This window comes from Xenopus laevis, chromosome 8S, assembly GCF_017654675.1.
Source record: "Xenopus laevis strain J_2021 chromosome 8S, Xenopus_laevis_v10.1, whole genome shotgun sequence".
In the NCBI taxonomy this organism is placed as follows: domain Eukaryota; kingdom Metazoa; phylum Chordata; class Amphibia; order Anura; family Pipidae; genus Xenopus; species Xenopus laevis.
This window is the reverse complement of record NC_054386.1, coordinates 10,638,675-10,656,958: the sequence shown is the minus strand read 5'-3', so window position 1 is coordinate 10,656,958 and position 18,284 is coordinate 10,638,675. Positions and strand designations below refer to the sequence as shown.

General features: G+C 40.0%; 1 protein-coding gene across 3 annotated transcripts in view; it reads left to right on the top strand.

The window, feature by feature from the left end:
• The window catches only part of kif26a.S (kinesin family member 26A S homeolog), a 131,565-nt gene that overhangs the window by 30,598 nt on the left and 82,683 nt on the right, over window positions 1-18,284 (top strand). The window contains exon 1 of one of the 3 annotated variants that reach the window (XM_041575360.1): window positions 14,825-15,195. The exons of the other annotated variants lie outside the window; for them this stretch is intronic. The gene's annotated coding sequence lies outside the window, so the exon portion shown is untranslated. Of the gene's footprint in view, window positions 1-14,824; window positions 15,196-18,284 lie in introns of those variants that run through there. 3 annotated transcript variants of the gene reach the window in all.

Genomic DNA, 18,284 nt, shown 5'->3' with positions numbered 1-18,284 from the left:
TTTTGTATGATAAAGACAAGGAATCAAGCAGCCCATTTGCAATAATTGCATAAAATATTATGAATGAGTGTGATCAGTGCTTTCTGTCTATGATGAAAATGATTTCTTTTTTAAATAACCAGGTCTGTTTTCCCAACACAACCTGCAGGGAAATGCTCTTAATTTATCGCTTACGTATATAGGTTTCTGGAGTCAACATGCAAATGCCACAATTAAAGTAATTTGCAATGTGCCCAGGGCCAGGAATAATATTATTAGTCCCCTAGCAATTAGTTATAAAATTATGAAAACTCCATATTTTATTCATAGACGTATCTTATTCCTGTAACTTTTTCAGCAGCTGAATAATAAATAGGCTCAGATGTTTTATGGCTATAAATTTTATATGAGTTTTATTTAGACAGATTTATGGTTTTTAATTACCCTGTAAGTTTTGTTCCACTGCTTCACTTTCTGGTGGGATATCATGGTAATATTTTACCTACATTCACCTGTAGCCTTAAAGGAATGTATGGTGACCAGTTATGGGTTTTAAAAACAGTAAATGTGCGGTGTGGTCTTTCTTGTTTAGAAAACCGATGCCATTGCTCTGTTTAAAAGATGCCCTTTTCAATACTCTTAAGGGCAGAGACACATGTGGAGATTCGGGGAGATTTAGCTGGGCGACTAAATCTCCCCGAATCTCTGCCCTTAGAGTGTTGAAAAGGGCATCTTTTAAATTCATTTTCGCCCCAAGTTGCCTCACTGTGAAACTCCGGGCGACTTTGTAAAACAAAGCGCTCCTTGTGCCATCCCACCAGCGATTTAGATTCTAGCCGACAGGAAGGCAGTTTGGGGAGATTAGTCGCCCGAAGAAGAGGCGATTTGTCACCGGGCGACCAAATCTCCCCGTGTGTCTCTGCCCTAATGGCTCTTCAAAATCAGCAGACTTAGAGATTGTCTTGGGGCTGCATGGCACCATCATTTCTTCTTTGTTTTCCAGAGGTAGAGCCTGAGCCATCTTTGCTACATCTGCCCACCTTAAACCTACGCCACTCATATCTATCATCATATTTATTTTCCCTGCCCTGAACTCAACCATGTTTTGTCAATTACTGTATATAGTCCATATTTTCTGTATTATGAATGGAGCATAGCAAAAGACCAATGAAAGCATTTATCTTAGTGAGACTCACTCTTTTGTGGAACAGCATTCAGGTTCTTTCAGGCACCTCATATTTAAAGGGATACTGTCATGGGAAAAAAAACATCAGATTTTTTTATATTCAATTTTGAAATTTGACATGGGGCTAGACATTTTGTCAATTTCCCAGCTGCCCCTGGTCATGTGACTTGTGCCTGCACTTCAGGAGAGAAATGCTTTCTGGCAGGCTGCTGTTTTTCCTTCTCAATGTAACTGAATGTGTCTCAGTGGGACATGGGTTTTTACTATTGAGTGTTGTTCTTAGATCTACCAGGCAGCTGTTATCTTGTGTTAGGGAGCTGCTATCTGGTTACCTTCCCATTGTTCTGTTGTTTGGCTGCTGGGGGGAAAAAGGGAGGGGGTGATATCACTCCAACTTGCAGTACAGCAGTAAAGAGTAATTGAAGTTTATCAGAGCACAAGTCACATGACTTGGGGCAGCTGGGAAATTGACAATATGTCTAGCCCCATGTCAGATTTCAAAATTGAATATAAAAAAATCTGTTTGCTCTTTTGAGAAATGGATTTCAGTGCAGAATTCTGCTGGACCAGCACTATTAACTGATTAATTTTGAAAAAAATTCCCATGACAGTATCCCTTTAACTTCATTTTATTTATATGCTGCAAGTTCCAAGTTCCAATCTAGGTTGCTTTGCCCCCAAACTACAGCGCTATTGTAATTAGGCATTTTAGTGTTCCCAGGCTATATTCTGTTTACTATTGTAAAGCTGGCTTTTCAAAAGTTCCTTCCTGTCCTTGTCATGCTTTCTTTCCCACAGCTAATCATTCTGTGAAGCTCATTATAAAAAAAAATTCACTTTAAGGACACTTTCAAGGACACAGTGACATTGAAATAAGCTTATATTGATATAAATTGATCATGTACAGAGCAGTTTGCCTTTTATCTGCAATCCCTGTATATCCTGTCTTGCTTCTCATCATTGACTTTCTGCCTCTCCTTCTTCTCACCATAGACTTTCTGCCTCTGCTTTGTATATACAGTAGCTTGCCAAATTGAAGTGTGTCTATTATTAGGGATATTTCAATTGTTGAAACGTATTTAACTATATATATATACAATTATATATATATATATATACAATATATATATATAATTCGAACGATTTTTAGTTCGAAACGTTCGATTCGAAGTCGTAGTCGCAGGTCGAAGTAGCCAATTCGATGGTCGAAGTAGCCAAAAAAAAAACTTTGAAAATTCGAAGTATTTTTTATTCTAATCCTTCACTCGAGCTTAGTGAAGTGTAAGTAGTGTAAGTAGGGCTGGGTCACAGAGACTCAGGGAATGTATTAGAGGAAAATAGTTACGTTGTTTTGGTTGAAATAAGAGCCAGTTTGAATTCTCTAACAGGTGGCAGACACACACTTGCTACAAATTCCATTTGCTCTTGTCGGAAAGAGTCTGTGGTTACAGTTGCACACTGTGGCATTTTCCATTCTCTGGCCTAAGTGTCAGAAAGGAAAGCTGTGAAATGTGTATCCTGTGGCCAAGAACTGTCGGCCTCTTCTTTATACCAGGACAATAATCTGTTATCTCCCGGCTCTGAGGAAGTGCCGGGAGATCCGGCAAGAAACGCGTAAGTCAGCCCTGTACACCCACCGCTGCAACCCTCACCTGTGTGTTTGTTGAAATAAAGCCGAAAATTTTACACGAACGCTGTTGTCCTCACATGGTGTCCTGGATCGGCGCCGAGTATGCGAGAGTACCGTTTGTTCTGCAATAATCTGTTATACCAATGTGTTTGCTGTCTGGGTCTTAGTTAAATGATGATGTCATACAAAAAGGGTCTGTAAAGCTCTTGGGCGGTCTGGGACCATTTGGGATATTGCATCTGTCCTACAAACTCCAGTCTGAAAGCCCTTCCTTAGCATTGTGTTAATAATCACCACATGTAGGTTAAAGGGATTCTGACGTGATTTTTATGATCTTGTTTTTATTTATAGATGACACTGTTTACACTGCAAATAATTCACTCTATAATATAAAATTTCATTCCTGAACCAGCAAGTGTATTTTTTTCTAGTTGTAATATTGGTGTGTAGGTGCATCTCATGCCATTTTGCCTGGTCATGTGCTTTCAGAAAGAGCCAGCACTTTAGGATGGAACTGCTTTCTGGCAGGCTGTTGTTTCTCCTACTCAATGAAACTGAATGTGTCACAGTGGGACCTGGATTTTACTATTGAGCGCTGTTCTTAAAGGGGACCTGTCACCCTAAGAAATAATTTCAAATTCTTTTCTATCATGTTAGCTGAGCAAAATAAACTTTACTTACACTGTATTTGTTATGTAAATGTTATTTCCTTCTGTCTTGGAATTATACAATCACAGCAAGCAGGCAGCAGCCATTTTGTGTACACGGTTATTAAGGGAAATTGTGTATCACCCCAAAATCTTGTGTATGCACCAGAATGGGGGACCTAATGTCCATGTGCAGTGCCCTACACAATTATAGAGCCTGAGGAGGGAAGGGGGAATGTGAGGAGAGCTGTGACATGTAGGAAGTGCTGAATGGAAAGTAAAAGTAATTGACTGCCCCTCCTCTATGCCACGGGCATAGAGGCGGGGCAGGTAATATTTGATTGACAGTTTAGATATTTAAACACCTTTATAACAGGTATGGATGTTTTAATGAAACATTTTTTGGGGGTTTCATATTTAATTTGCAAAGGACTTTCATTATGCAGCTTTTTATGTGTAGGTGACAGGTCCACTTTAAATCTACTAGGGAGCTGTTATATTATGCTAGGGAGCTGCTATCTGGTTACCATTGTTCTGTGGTTAGGCTGCTGGGGAGGAAAGGGAGGTGATATCACTCCAACTTGCAGTACAGCAGTAAAGAGTGACTGAAGTTTATCAGAGCACAAGTCACATGACTGGAGGCAGCTGGGAAACTGACAATGTGTCTAACCCCATGTCAGATTTCAAAATGAAATATAAAAAAATCTGTTTCCTCTTTTGAGAAATGGATTTCAGTGCAGAATTTTGCTGCAGCAGCACTATTAACTGAAGTGTTTGAATGTTTTCTTTCCCTATGACAGTATCCCTTTAAACATTCTGTTGTTCTTTTGCTTTCCAGTATAACCAGTTAACTTGAAATTCTTTCCACCAGGGGCATGTTTACACGATCGCCTGCCATGCCAGCCCTTAATTCCATCTTATCTTTACCGCACCATTTTCCATACATGACATCACTAAAAGGGGAAACAGTCTGCTGGACAGGTTGAAGTTTGCCCAATCCATCAATGTTTAACCTCTTGGCTCTGTTTCACAGAAAGAATTTCCTATTCTGTCTCTGCTCAGTGTGCTTTTTTGGCATTTGTTATATCAAACTGTTTAGGCAACGCTGCTCTTTCCTGATTCTGTTGTTAACTCAGGAAAAACAGTAGGTCATGATGAGCAACGCCCAGATCATGGCTTGTTTTAAATAGAAAAACACGTTAGAATCACGCGGGAGCATTTGGCTGCAGCTTTTCTAAGTCCCTGGGCAGCAGTCAAGGGGATGTGCTTGTAAATAGAAAGGGCTGCTAACTGAAGAGCTGAATTTATGGTCTTTTCAACTTCAGATGTAGTATTTAGAAGAATCTGAATTGTACTATACTCAGTGGCAATGTTTTTGTACTTTTTCTCTAAGATGTGCTTCCAACAACACCCCAGAGTATGTTCCTTCTCTGAAAAGTGGAATGTTTTACCTCTCACACAACCGTACTTTACCTACAATTATTTAATGCATTCTTAGATTGTAAGCTGTCCAGAGCATAGCCCTTTCTCTATTGTCTTCTAACTGTGTATATTACTGTAATGCCTTGTGTCCCTTTACTCTGTAAACCACTGCTGAAGACAAGGGTTCTACATAAATAATAGTAATGGGTTGGCTAGTATGAAATATTATGCCTTTTCTATCTTGACCAATATGACCTTGATTTGTCCTTCTCTGTACTGCAATGGTTCACCAAGAAGAAAGCACTTGATGGCATGTTGATGAAGATCTTCATTGCATGTGCTTCGTTTCTACAGGCTGGGGAAAGCCGTTTCCCTATTTAGTGGCCATAGGGATCTAGACTAGTTTGTTATGTGAATATTGTAGGTACCTTAAGTTGGCCATACCCTATAAGATCTTTCCCCAATATGTCCACCAAAGGCAGGGCTATATGCGGAACGTTGGGCCCTACGGCTAAACATCCGGATTACAATGAGTAGCAATGGGCTCAGACGGGTCGATCGCCTGAAAAATGGAACCTTCCCGATTGATATCGTGGCTAGATATCCATCTGGAAGACCCATTGGAAGTCCCCATACACGGACAGATAAGCTGCCGAATTGGTATAAAGGTCGCCATACACTGGCAGACAGGCCCGGATTTGTGGCTAGGCCACATAGGCCCGGGCCTAGGGCGGCGAAAAATATGGGCGGCATGCCGCCCAGCCGCATTGTGGGGACGTGTGCGTCCCCATTCAATGACTCCAGCTGCGCCGGCGCTTTTTCGCTGGCGCGCTGGGAAGGGGAAGTGTAGGCGGGCGCTAGGATGGCGCGGCCGCCTGGTCGGACCGCGTGGCCTAGGGGCGGCCGGGAAACAAATCTGGCGCTGCTGGCAGATTAAAGCGTCTATCGGTCCTTTAGACCAATTCGGCAGCTTAAATGCCCATGTGTGTGGCTGCCGACGGGTACTCCTGATCGGTATCAGGCCAAAAATCGGGCAGATATCGATCGGTCAAGTTTGATTTTTTTCTACGATCAAGGACGGTCCTGCGACCCATCAGAGCCCATTCGTAGTATTGTCATTCGATCGTTCGTCCCCAGGTCCAAGTGTTAGGATTCATCCGATATCGCCCAGACGTTAGTGGGCATATGGGGTAAAGATCCGCTCGTTTGGCGACCTTGGCAAACGGGCGGATCTTATAGTGTATGGCCACCTTTAAGGACAGATATCGGCAGCTTTAATCTGCCCTTGTCCCTTTAGTCTGTAAGGTCTACTGGGGCAAGGATTGTCTGTGGATGATGAACAACCTCTATAAAGCACTGTATAAACATGTCAGTGTTATATAAATAAAGGAAAATAACATAGCAGCAGGGAGTGTAAGTTGGGTAGATAGTTTTATCAAACAACCCCATGCAATGATGTATTTGCAAAATGCAGTCTTTGTTTTAGCGTCTGCAAACAAGACATAAAGCAAAAGTATGATAATTAATATAAAACACATGGTTAACATATATTTTTCAAACCAATGATAACGAGCAGTGTTGCATCAGTATTTCTTAATTAATGATCATTGCTTTTCGGTCAACAGTTCATCTAGGTAACATTTTATTATATTTCACAGAACGTTTATGTGTCCTGCATGAAAAACTTAAACTCAAATAACTTCTGACAGCAGTTCAAGGCATATTTGTATGTGGAATGTTCCCAAATTTTCCAATGCGTCCGGACAGCAGAGATAAATTGCACCAGACATTCTATTTTTTTTGCCAATTATTCAGTCTCAGAACTTATTTGATCGAGGACATTTTTATTCTGAATAGCCATGTCTAAACTACCGTACTTTTTTTTTTCATTCGCTCCCTGTGCTGCACTTGTATTACCTTTTTTGGTAGATAGTTGTATGGTTCCATTGTAAGGATAAAATCAAACAGGCAGGGTTGTAGCATTACAAGGAGCAGGCCAAGCAGTTTATTAGCACAATGAGCCATGGCTGATTTGTTATCTACAATGGGATGGGTATGGGATCTATTATCTGGAAGCCTGTTATCCAGAAGGCTCTAAAATATGGCAATGCCATTTACATTGTTTCTTATATAAACAATTCTTCATTTCTGACTTAATTTCTTTTTTTTTCTGTAATAACATGAGAATACCTTGATGTTAACTAAACAACCAAAGTGTAAATCTAATTTGCTGGCAGAACAAGCTTTGACCACTGTATTTTATTTAAATTTTAAAAATGTATTTTAGTAGCCTTAAGCTATGGTGCATCAAATTACAGAACGTTGCATGCATTCCTTATAATAAATCCCATACTTGTCTATAATTACCGAAAAGGTCCTATAAGAAAAGTTATGGGGGACTTAAAAAAGATTCTTCTGTGGGGTCCACTAACACCAAATCAAGTCTATTGTAAATGAAATGTTATCAATAGCTTAGCATAACAGCTCGTGGTTGTATTTTATTCAGCAGCTCATTAATTTGCATTTTAAGCAATATGGTAGCTAGGGCCCAAATTCCCCTAGCAACCATGCATTGATTTGAATAAGAGACTGGATTATGATTAGGAGAGGCCTGAATAGAAAGATGAGTAATAAAAAGTAGCAATAACAATTAGGGGCAGATTTACTAAGCTCAAGTGAATAATTCGAATGAAAAAATATTCAAATTTCAACGTAATTTTTTGGGTACTTTGACCATCGAATTGGTCAAATTCCATCGAATTGAATGATTCCAACGATTCGAAGTAAAAATCCATTCGATAATCAAAGTACTGTCTCTTTAAAAAATACTTCGACTTCATACTTCGCCACTTTAAACCTACCGAAGTCCAATGTTAGCTTATGGGGACCTTCCCCAGCACAAAGTTTTTTTTGGTTGAATAAAAATCCTTCGTTTGATTCGAACGATTTTTATTCGATCATTCGATCGAAGCTTTTGCACTAAAATCCTTCGAATTCGATATTCTAATTCAAAGGATTTTACTTCGAGGGTCGAATTTGAGGGGTTTTTAACCCTCGAAATACGACCCTTGATAAATCTGCCCCTAAATGTGTAGCCGTACAGAGCATTTGTTTTTTGAAGGGGTCAGCGAGGCCCATTTGAAAGCTGCAAAGAGTCGGAAGAAAAAGGCAAAAAACTATAAAACTATAAAAAAATAAAAAATGAAAACCAATCGGCCTTTAATTAAAATAGTAATTAAAAGTAAATCCTTTTTGAACAGAGTAAATTTATATTTAAGAAATGAGAATAATTAAAGGTGAAGTTTTACCAAAGTGTACTAGGCTGTAGGTCATAAATAATCGTTTCTAATAACAAGTTTAGAATAACATTCAGTGTGACACCTATGTGCAGTATTTAACAATTTGGATCAACAAGAGAATGTGCTAATTGGTTTATGGGAATGTACTGGCTGTGACATGCTGTCAGCAATATGATGGGCTGAGGATCGCAGGAGTGCAGAAGTTTGGGAAACAGACAGATGCCTTTTGAAACATTGTTTGCCAAGAGTGAAGTTGCTGTTTAAAAAGAAAATACTAAGTTACATATATTTATATATATTTGTGTGTTTGGTGTAGAAGTTTTGTCTGCAGACAAAAAATTTTTTTTTAGCACATTGAGCCAAAACTTTCAAATATACATTCCTTTAAAGGAAAATGATACCTTGAAATTGAATTCATAAGCATCAGACAGTTTATATAACATTAATGGGCACATTTATCAAGGTTCAAAGTTAAAATTCAAATGTTCGACTAGGGAATTGTTAAAATAGTTTTTTAAGAAATTCTCGATTTTCGAGGGCCCTATAAGAACTCCAATTTGACTATTTGCCACCTAACATCTGCCGAATTGCTGTTTTACTCTATGGAAGACGTCAATTTGGAGTTGTTTGCAGCCTTTCTGACATTCAAGTTTTTTGCGCTGATAAAACTCTAATTGAATTTGAAAAACTCAAATCAAATTCGATTCGAGTTTTTGGGTCGATCCTATTCAGCCGACTTTGAAAAATTAGATTTTTTTAAATACATTTTGATTGGTCGAATGTCGAGTTCATGGGAGTTTATGGGAGTTTTAAAAAAACTCCCATGAACTCGAAATTCGACCCTAGATCAATCTGCCCCTAAGTGACATATTCTTGCTAAACTAGAATTTTCAAGTAAATATTGCCATTTAACATCTTTTGCCTTGAGTGACCATTTTATTATATTTTCTGCGCTCCCTCAAAAATCACCTGACCAGAAATACTGCAGCTCTAAATGTAAGGGTCAGGGCACACAGGTAGATTCGGGAAGATTAGTTGCCCGGCAACAAATCTCTTCTTCTTCAGGGCGACCGATCTCCCCAAACTGCCTCCCCTGCCTTCCTGCCGGTGAATTACAGAGCACTCAGAGCAATTCAAATTATTTTAGAGACAATATATAATAAATTTCAATATTCGAATTTTCAAATTTTTTTCAAATTCTAATCGACCTTGGACTATTCCCTAGTCGAAGTACACAAAAATTAGCTTCGAAATTCACATTTTTTTAATTCGAATTTTGACTTCTGCCTCTTAGTGTTTAGTATGATGTAGAGAGTGATAGTCTGCAATTGGTTTGAATTTTTTATTATTTGTCTTTTTTGAGTTATTTACGTTTTTATTCAGCAGCTCCAGTTTGCAGTTTCCCTAATTTCCAAATTACCTTAGCTACCATGCATTGATTTATATAATAGGGTATGAATAGGTGTGGGCATGAATAGAAAGATGAGTAATTAATAAGTAGCAATAACAATACATTTGTAGCCTAACAGAGCATTTTTTTATATGGGGTCAGTGACCCCCATTTGAAAGCTTGACAGAGTCAGAAGAAAAAGGCAAATAGTTAAAAAACTAAAAAAACATAAACAATGAAGATCAATTGGTTTATAACCGTGGTCGGACTGGGCCGGTGGGACACCAGGAAAAAAACCCGTGGGCCCATAGTTCTTGTGGGCCCGCTGGACCAGATCCGCACCCTGCATCTCTTTATCTCATCCATATGTCTTCCTTCATTTGCCACTCACGGCAAAAACAGTGCACGTAAGCGCGATTTCGATTTGCGCATCTTCATGTCTGCCAGTCATGACAAACTGCGTGTGCGTTTTCACGCATGCGCACGGCAGGGGGCGGCCTGACGCAGAGCCCTGGTGGGCCCTTGGTCCCCCAGTCCGACCCTGTCTATAACATACTAAGGAGCCGATTCACAAAGGGTCGAATATCGAGGGTTAATTAACCCTCGATATTCGACTGGGAATTAAAATCCTTCGACTTCGAATATCGAAGTCGAAGGATTTTAGCGCAAATAGTTTGATCGAACGATCAAAGGATTATTCCTTCGATCGAACGATTAAATCCTTCGAATCGAAAGATTCGAAGGATTTAAATCCAACGATCGAAGGAATATCCTTCGATCAAAAAAACTTAGGAAAGCCTATGGGGACCTTCCCCATAGGCTAACAATGAGTTCGGTAGCTTTTAGATGGCGAACTAGGGGGTCGAAGTTTTTTCTTAAAGAGACAGTACTTCGACTATCGAATAAGCGAATAGTCGAACGATTTTTAGTTTGAATCCTTTGATTCGAAGTCGTAGTCAAAGGTCGAAGTAGCCCATTCGATGGTCGAAGTAGCCCAAAAAACACTTCGAAATTCGAAGTATTTTTACTTCGAATCCTTCACTCAAAGTTAGTGAATCGGCCCCTAAAAGTTAACTGAAAGGTGAACTACCCTTTTAAAATAATATGCACTCTCTTGAATTATTTTTTCTAAAATGGGTTTCATAGCTGTTTGCCTTTTTGCCTTTTTTGTGACCATGGCTACAATGGCAGTGTTGGGTGGCTTCAGTGTCATTAAAATCAGAGACCCTATACAAAAATAGGCACATAATAATGAAAATGAAAGTCAAATATTATTTTAAATATTATAAATATATTCAAGATCGTTTAAACTGTAGTGTTCTCCCTAACAAATCCCATTGTTGACTCTATTTAATGCGTTTTATAAATTTTACAGGTGGGCAGCTGTCTGCACTTGAGGGCAAATTCCCAATGTAATTTCAAGATTGTGCAAATATATTCTGTTTAGGAAACCAGACACCCTAAGGGGGAAATAATGGGTGGGAAAAGAAAGAAATAGAGCGTTAGCATGATTGTAAATACCTTGAACCTGGGAAGAGGGAGAGAAGGGGGTGGGCTACAGGCCCCCTGGCGATTAAGCATTGCTTCTAAAATGCCACCTTCCCATGGAAAACATGTTGTGGATATACTGGGAAACAGATGTTGCCATGATAGTTGCAGTAAAAGTGAAAGACAGGTCTACAGTGTTTTCACTGCCAATGCATTTAAGCAGCAGCAATGAAACAGAAGCTGTGATAAACTAATTGGGACGCGGAATATTATTTTGCCACATAGACTGCCTGGTGTGCTAACGGTTTTCTAGCTGAGTATTACTGCTCCAAATATTAGCAAAATGTCCATTTCTCTGTACTGCGAAAGACTGAGTGCGGCATTATACCCTCCAAGCCAACGAATCACTAATTGCACATTGAGGTGGATCTGGCTGTTTAAAAGGTTGTAAAAGAAATGATTCAGAATCAGATAATTGGCAAAACAGCTAAAGCTGTGTGACATCATACAATAAATAGCATCAATTAAGAAACCCTAGACTTTACCCCTTTCTTTTTTCATGAATGCCCTTGACATCATCTAGAGAAGAGTCAGCAGTATGATACTTTATAAAAGTGTTGTATTGGTTACACTTAAAAAGAGATCTGATAGTGCGAAGACTTTAAACTTGCCATCTCTATCATTATTTTTGCTTCATCACCATTATCATCATCATCTCCATCATTTGCTAAAGAGTTTGCCATATGCTACTCTAAAGGGCACATTAACTAAGGGTCGAAGTGGATTTTCGAATGAAAAAACTTTGAATTTCGAAGTATTTTTTGGGTACTTCGACCGTAGAATAGGCCAAATTCGACTTCGATTCAAAATGAAAATACTTAAAAAACCTCGCCACCTTAAACCTGCCGAATTGCTATGTTAGCCTATGTTGACTTCTTGAACCTATAGCCAAAATTGAGCTAGGTTTTAAAAAGTCGAAGTATTTTTTTGGAAAATCATTCGATCGATTGAATTGTTCGATTCGAATGATTTCTACGATTGATCGATTTTAATTCGACCGAAAACAGCTAAAAAAAATTCAAAAACAAAAGTTCGACTATCGAATTTGGCCAATTCGATGGTCGAATTTCGAAGTTTTTTAACTTCGAAATTCGACCCTTGATAAATGTGCCCCTGTATATACATTCAAAAGAAAAGTTTTTCAGTCTTTTTTAGTAAAGCTTGCTATAATTGAGCTGTTTCTTCTAAATCCGTTACTACCCAGTCTATTTGCCCAATAATAGGGATTCTACTCAGTGTATTAACAATCTTCCATCCATGAAAGTTTATACAGTATATATGATTATAAATACAGGCATTTACTTGGTAGTCATTGACTTGGAAGCCAAACGGGCAGATCTTTCACCAATATGCCCACCAAAGGCAGGGCTATATCGGGGTAATCTGAACATTCGGGCCTAAGGATTACAACAAGGAGCAATGGGCTCCGATGGGTCGGTCAGCGGAGAAATTAAACCTTCCCAATCAATATCATAGCCAGATATCATACGGGAAGACCAGTCGGAAGCCCCATACATGGGCAGATAAATTGCCGAATCGGCAGCTTTATCTTCCAGTGTATGGCTACCCCAAAGATTCGGGGAGATTCAGTCACCCGGCGACTTATCGAGTCTTCTTCAGGCGACTAATCTCCCCGAAAAGCCAACTCACCGGCTAGAATCTAAATCCCCGTCAGGATGGCACTTGCAGTGGCGGAACTACCGGGGGAGCAGGGGGTGCAAGCGGGCCAGGGCCCGCACCCCCTCAGGGCCCCCCGGCAGCCCACGTGCCACTGAAATCCAGTGTGTACAGAGGGGGGGCGGGGGCTCGGCTGCGCGTCACGCACCAGGGCCCGTCCCCCTCTAGTTACGGCACTGGGCACTTGGATTGCAACGTTTTCTGAAAGTCGCCCGAAGTTTCCTCATGAGGCAACTACAGACAACTTTGGAAAACAAAGCACTCCGAGTGCCATCCAGAGTTAAAGGGGTCTTTTTAATTCCTTGTCATGTCCACATTCCCTGCAAATATTTTGGTCAAGCACTAAAAGAATAATTCATTAGTGTTATTTCTTTTTGTGGTTAAAGACCCGGGATGTATTCTCTTAGCTACAAATGCCTTCTGTGAGGATAATTTGTGTTGTGGGTGAAGACAGTCTAACGATCCACTCACTGCAGGGGCTCTATAAAGTGAGATAATAGGAGAGGAAGTTGTAACAGAATGGATGAAGCAGAGGCTGCTGAGAAAGTGTGAAATGTAAATAAAGCAGATTGCTGGGGCTTCCTGTTTCGGCTCTATTGTGCATTCCAGTGTCAGGATTCATCTTTGCTCGGGCCCAGTAAAATGTGCCAATTAAGTGCCTAGAAACTAAGATTGAAATGCAAAGGGAGCTTAGACAATAAACTTAGATTCCAGAAACCTGTGCTGTTGTAATAAATACACGCTAGCAATTTTATTTAATTTTTATGGTTAGTTCACACAATTAGTTTGGGGTCCATTTGAACAGCTGTTAAGTAATGTTACTGCATCTAGCCACATCTTGATCTAACATGTAGACACTACAGGTCTCTGTGCATGAAGAAATTACCACTATTCACCATTCATATATATTTACACCCCGATGGGCAAGCAGATCCACAATGCCTGAGTATATACCCTTAATAATTGCAAAGACCTGTGTCTGCTTCTGCTTCTAGATACAATAATCAGCAGCACACCCTGGCCTTTAAAACTAGTGTTCTGCCTGATGCTCAGTGTCTCAAGGGGGATCGGCACCCTCCAGTATGTGCCCAATAAAACAGATACCAGCACAATAAGGCTATTACAAGCAGAATAAACTCTGTGTATTTATTTAGCGACGTAACGCTTCGGGGCAAGCCCCTTCATCAGATGTTTTTCTACACTCTCCAAAGACAACCAATAGTAAGGTTCATTCAGTGACATAGGCCCACAGTATACCAGTGCAGTTACCCATACAGTCAGCAATTGTCAGCTTTGATCAGTAATGCAGTTAGAATATTGATTGGAGATGTCTGGTGCCAATGAATGAGCCCTTTAGGGTCAAGGCACACGCTCAGATTCGGGGAGATTAGTCGTCCGGCGACAAATCTCCTCTTCTTCTGGGCGGCTAATCTCCGCGAACTGCCTCCCGACGGCTAGAATGTAAATCGCCGGCGGGATGGCACTTGGAGCACTTTGTTTTCGGAAGTTGCCTCACGAGGAAACTTCGGAAAACGAAGCGCTCTGATTGCCATCCCACCGCCGATTTACATTCTAGCCGGCTGGAGGCAGTTTGGGGAAATTAGTTGCCTGAAGAAGAGATTTGTCCCCCGGCGACTAATCTCCCCGAATCTGAGCGTGTGCCCTGACCCTTAAAAGAGCATTTGTGCATCAGTCATGATGTGCTCCATGCAACTGTACCCATACCTGTGACTGGGCAGTTAGTGAAGTATTTAAATAACTGTAACTGTTTGGTATCACCGTTCCTTTTGTGTAATTAGCAGGGTGACACCTCCCATCATTGTGCATATGCAAATGTGCGAGAATAAACATTCTGAGGACATAGTACTCGATCTTTATCTTTATTGCCTCTTGTAAGTAAAAAATATACATGGACAATAACACTTTAAATATACCGGGTATCATTTCCCATTTTTATTCTGAAATAGGAGCTCGCCTCTAATTGTATATGCCTGTGTTTGATGTGTTGTAAAACCCCCCTTATGCTGTTTTAACCCAATAAACAGGCCACAGAGGGGAGGGGGCAATTTGTTGAAAAACCAGTGGCAACATAAAGGTTAAAGACTTCATCTCATTAACCCAGTCAGTTAAGTAATATGGCACATTGCAAGGCATAACCCCACCAGGTATGTTCTATGAGAATTCCATTTTTTAATTAAAGTTTCTTTCCAAAGTCCTGAATTACAGGTTGGCAGAGCTCCTCCTAATTAGAGTCATTAGCTTTCATCATTTCTTTACACCCAGTGGACCAAGTCAATTTGTGAGAGTATAGAGTTACAAAGGTCTGCATTATTCCATTGGTCCCATGAGAGAGCAGATGTTCCGAACACTTTGTGGGATGAGTTTCCTGTGCTAAACTCCAATTCCACTAGCGCTAGGTAAGAGATCACATTCAACACTACAGCCTTTACGTAGAATATAAAAGCCTATTGTTAATTAGTGATCAACTGTACATCTCATGCTCTCCATTCAACTGTATTGAGCAGTTTCTAGTAGCTTTAAGTTAAAAAATATTGCAAAGGGGTTGATGTGATTAACGGTCACCTTTTGTATCTCTGTGCTGGGAAACTATCTTTAGTATTAGTGGGATTATCCAATGGCAAATTTGGATTGGTGGAATTTGATTGTGACTGTTGAAGTGATAGATGTGCTTCTGGCATGTGCCGAGCACTATATATAACTTAATCATGTGTAACACTTTCAGTGGGACTCTCAGTAGATCTCTAGTTCTCTAACGCCGAGAGATGCGTTTGTCTATTTTAATGTCAGTGAACTGGAAAGCATCTTACTATGTCGTCAAAACGTCAATGAGAAGGAGTTCAGAGTCCTCTACTGTTTAGAATCTGGATGCTGTGACCTTATCATATAACGGTCAATCATCTGTCTTCTTTGACAACTGGAAAATGATGCACATTAAGTGTACTTTATGTGTGTAGTCTAGCGGAAAACTAACTTCGGTGCTTTGAACAGCCATGTGCCCAAACCATTCCTATTGGCTTCTGTATAGTGATGGGCAAATAAATTTGGCAGGTGCGAATTCGTGTGAATTTTTGCGTTTCACAATACATTTGCGGGAAAAAATTAAAAATAATTTGGGTGCGCGTCTGAATAGTCGCGTGACAAAATTATTCGCACGCACATTGACTTTAATGCATTTGACCAAAATAGGCGCATGTACAACAATTGTTGCAGGCGTCGAAATTGACTTGCGTCAAAATAATTTTTTGACTTCAACGCGTTTCGCAAATTTTTCGCCATTTTGAGAATTTCGCTGGAAATTTGCAAATTTTTTTGGGTGAAGTGAAACGGGACAAATTCGCCCATTACACTTCTGTATGAATTGCATGTAGGTTGGTTTGCTTTCAGGCAACATTCACTTTACAAACATGTCCACAAGCGCTTGCAAGCATTTCACATATAGGTCAGTTGTGTGGTTTTTGGCAACTGTAATTATGCCCTGCATTTGCTCTACAAATCTCTCAGAATTACTCTATGCCATTGCCTAAAGGTGGCCATCACCAAACTAGCGGATCTCTCCCCAATATGCCCACATTGAAGTGGGCGATATTGGGCTGATCTGTTCGTGGGCCCTAGGGCCCAACGATCAAATCAGAATGCATCAGATATGGGCGGTCGGATTACGGGACCGAATACATGCATAGATGCGGCCGCGATCCGACAGGATTTTTTAACCTGCCCGATCGAGATCTGGCCGACTTTCTGGGGATGGCCCCACACATGTGGATTGAAATAGATTTCATTACATCTCTTTGGGGGTATAATAGACTACAGGCTCCCCTGGAAACAACAAACCTTGTTTTAAGATGCAGCTGATTGTATGACAAAAGCCATACTGACCATTAATACTCATGTTAATCCTTTGTTACTGATTACCAGTGGTATACCATTTACTTGAGTAATCCTTGCTGCATGTACACATTTGCTGCCTGTAAATGGCATGTGAGTGTGTCTGGGTTCATTGTAAATGAATGTGCTGTACTTGGTGAATTACCAGGGCACTAATGCTGTGTGATGGACTGATTGGCTTGACCTTAGTATCTAACTGAAGGACAGCTGTGTTTGATAGATAATCGTCCCTAAACATGTAATAATGTTGATATCCAGTAAATGCCCATTTTTTTTTCCTTGTGAGGAATTCCATATGCATAGATAGAAATGCCTTATTTATAAAGAAAAGGGTCTTGTTTGGAACAGGATGTTTGGTAAAAAAAAAAAAAAAAGATTAAATATCAACAACTGTGGCACATTTATTTGATTCTTGTCATTTCAGACATTCCACGTTGAGATTTCCTTTGAAAATGATCTTTATTTGTGTATCTTCTACGCACCACTAATGGCAACTAGAGCAGCCGTGGGACTCTCTAAGTATCGAATGTCCATAGGCTGGCATTTTAACATAAAAATGCGGGTATTTAAGGGTATGACTCGTATTTCTTGTTGGTGATATCATGTTATATACATTATATGATATATTATACCCATTTTACATTAAAACAAGAGTTAAAGAGGGCAGCAGCTTGAAAGGGGTCCTGTACTTATTACCGCCAGCTTGAAGTTGCCCCTGGAATAGGCAGAAATACTCAGTATATATAGTTATGCCATTTTGCACCCTTTAATTTAAACCTGTCCAGAAAAACATTATAGTTTTCTAGGTAATAAAGAAACCCCTCCCCCCAAGTCTTGTTAGAGGAACTAGGGTCATCTACTTAGAGTAACTTCTTTGGAACGTAAATAGAATCCATGCTATTTTCTGACCAACCAATGATATTGCCCAAACGTTGTAACGTGCAGGGACCCTAATAAATCCCATTGACACCAACTGCTATTACATTCACCCATTTGTTATGGACTGGTCTGGCAAGAAAATGGCTATTGTGAAGGCATTGTAAAAATGCAGTTTGACGTTAAACTGCACTCATCCTTTATGACCCTTTGTGTCTTTACAATAGGTCCCTTCTATTACCAGATCACTGAACAATACTCTGTATATATTAGTAACCTGTCCCTGTAGCATGCTCATTTGGCCTTGGCTATGGACATCATTGTGGCATGGCAATGCTGAATTACCTCATTGTCATTGCTTAGCTAATTACATTCTTAAAGGGATACTGTCATCGGAAAACGTGTTTTTTTCAAAACGCATCAGTTAATTGTGCTACTCCAGCAGAATTCTGCGCTGAAATCCATTTCTCAAAAGAGCAAACAGATTTTTGTTATAGTCAGTTTTGAAATCTGACATGGGGCTAGACATTTTGTCAATTTCCCAGCTGCCCCAGGTCATGTGACTTGTGCCTGCACTTTAGGAGAGAAATGCTTTCTGGCAGGCTGCTGTTTTTCCTTCTCAATGTAACTGAATGTGTCTCAGTGAGACATGGGTTTTTACTATTGAGTGTTGTTCTTAGATCTACCAGGCAGCTGTTATCTTGTGTTAGGGAGCTGCTATTTG